The sequence below is a fragment of the Mastomys coucha genome, unplaced genomic scaffold (assembly GCF_008632895.1).
Source record: "Mastomys coucha isolate ucsf_1 unplaced genomic scaffold, UCSF_Mcou_1 pScaffold14, whole genome shotgun sequence".
Taxonomy (NCBI): domain Eukaryota; kingdom Metazoa; phylum Chordata; class Mammalia; order Rodentia; family Muridae; genus Mastomys; species Mastomys coucha.
Window position 1 is genome coordinate 117127707 of NW_022196896.1, and position 2105 is coordinate 117129811.

Sequence of the window (2105 nt, forward strand, 5' to 3'; positions counted from 1 at the left end):
CTGATGGAGGGGCTCCACAGACATGCTCACAGGTCATCTGATGGAGGTGCTCCACAGACATGCTCACAAGCCATCTGATAGAGGCACCTCACAGACATTCTCACAGGCCATCTGATAGAGGCACCTCACAGACATGCTCACAGGCCATCTGATGGAGGTGCTCCACAGACATGCTCACAGGTCATCTGATGGAGGGGCTCCACAGACATGCTCACAGGCCATCTGATGGAGGTACCTCACAGACATGCTCACAGGCCATCTGATGGAGGGGCTCCACAGACATGCTCACAGGTCATCTGATGGAGGTACTCCACAAACATGCTCACAGGCCATCTGATGGAGGGGCTCCACAGACATGCTTACAGGCCATCTGATGGAGGGGCTCCACAGACATGCTCACAGGCCATCTGATGGAGGGGCTCCACAGACATGCTCACAGGCCATCTGATGGAGGTACTCCACAGACATGCTCACAGGCCATCTGATGGAGGTACCTCACAGACATGCTCACAAGCCATCTGATGGAGGTACTCCACAGACATGCTCACAGGCCATCTGATAGAGGCACCTCACAGACATGCTTACAGGCCATCTGATGGAGGTACTCCACAGACATGCTCACAGGTCATCTGATGAAGGCGATTTCTTTCTTTTCTTTTTCTTTTTTTGAAACAGGGTTTCTCTATGTAGCCCTAGCTATCCCAGAACTTGCTTTGTAGACCAAGTTAATCTCAAACTCAGAGACCAGCCCACATGTGCTTTCTGAGTGCTGGGGTTAGAGGTGTGCACCGTAACATCTGCCTCTTGATGGAGACAATTCTTAAATTGAAGTGTCCTCTTCTCTTGTTTCTGAAGTTTGGGGCAAGTTGACAATAAAAGCCAGAATAGTGTATGTATGTGTGTGTGTACATCAATGCATGTGTGTATGTGTATACACCAATGCATGTGTGTATGTGTGTATACACCAATGCATGTGTGTATGTGTGTATACACCAATGCATGTGTGTATGTGTGTATACACCAATGCATGTGTGTATGTGCGTATACACCAATGCATGTGTGTATGTGTGTATACACCAATGCATGTGTGTGTACACACCAATGCATGTGTGTATATCTGTGTGTACAAATGCATGAGTGTGTATACAAATGCGCATGTGTGTATGTGTGTATATGAATGCATATGTGGATATGTGTGTATTGTGTGTGTGTGTGTTTGTGCGCGTGAATGTAGCCGTTTGTCTGCCATGATGTTTGCGTGTAGATTGGAAGGCATTCTTGGTATCAGTCCTCCACCTCCAGCTTATTTGAGACAGGGTCTTTTGTTTTTCTGGTGTACACCCCAGGCTAACTGGCTCAGGTTTCCTGGAGTCCTCCTGTCTTCACTCCCATCTCTCTTTAGGAACAGTGGAGCAATAGATACCTGAGCTAGGTTTCCAGCTCTTATGTGGATTCTGGAGTTCGAAACTCGGGTCCTTAAGCTTGCATGATGTTTTAGTCACTTTTCAGTTACTATGGTAAAAATTCCCTGACAAAAGCAACATAAGGGAGAAGGGTTTAGTTTGGCTTACAGGCCATCAGCTGGGTAGACAGCCACAGGTGCTTGAGGGAATGGATCATAGTTTTCAGCCAAGTGAAATGGCGCTGCAAAGAGTGGGGGTGGGGATGTCTTTCCATTTCACTGATCTAACCAAGATGATCCCCGGAAGCCAATTTCCCAGGTGACTGTGCATCTAAAAAGTTGGCAGATTGAGATGAAGGATCCTTTGCAACCAACACTTTACCCATGGAGTCATCTTCCTAGCTACGGAAGAACAGTTTTAAGAGATGTCCTTTCTCGTTTGTGTTGTAGCCGTGAGGGCTCTCTCCTCTGGTCTGCTGGGAGGAGAGCTGTCTCGTGGATGCTCTGTTATAAAAGCTATGATATATCTGGTTTAACACCTGCTGGACAGGTGGGATGGTTTTTTGTGGGCATTTCCAGGGTTATGCACAGCTTTGGGTGACAAGCATATATGTGTCTGTCATCTGGGGAGAGCTGGGTGGGTCTGGGGCCCAGCAGTATGTCTCCTACCGGGTGGGTCTGGGGCCCAGCAGTATGTCTCCTA

At 47.9% G+C, this 2105-nt stretch overlaps 2 protein-coding genes across 7 annotated transcripts in view; one reads left to right on the forward strand and one right to left on the reverse strand.

The window, feature by feature from the left end:
* Positions 1–2105, reverse strand: part of Per2 (period circadian regulator 2) — a 750618-nt gene that overhangs the window by 82575 nt on the left and 665938 nt on the right. The window lies entirely within an intron of this gene.
* The window catches only part of Traf3ip1 (TRAF3 interacting protein 1), a 32120-nt gene that overhangs the window by 11684 nt on the left and 18331 nt on the right, over positions 1–2105 (forward strand). The gene's annotated exons all lie outside the window — the stretch shown is intronic.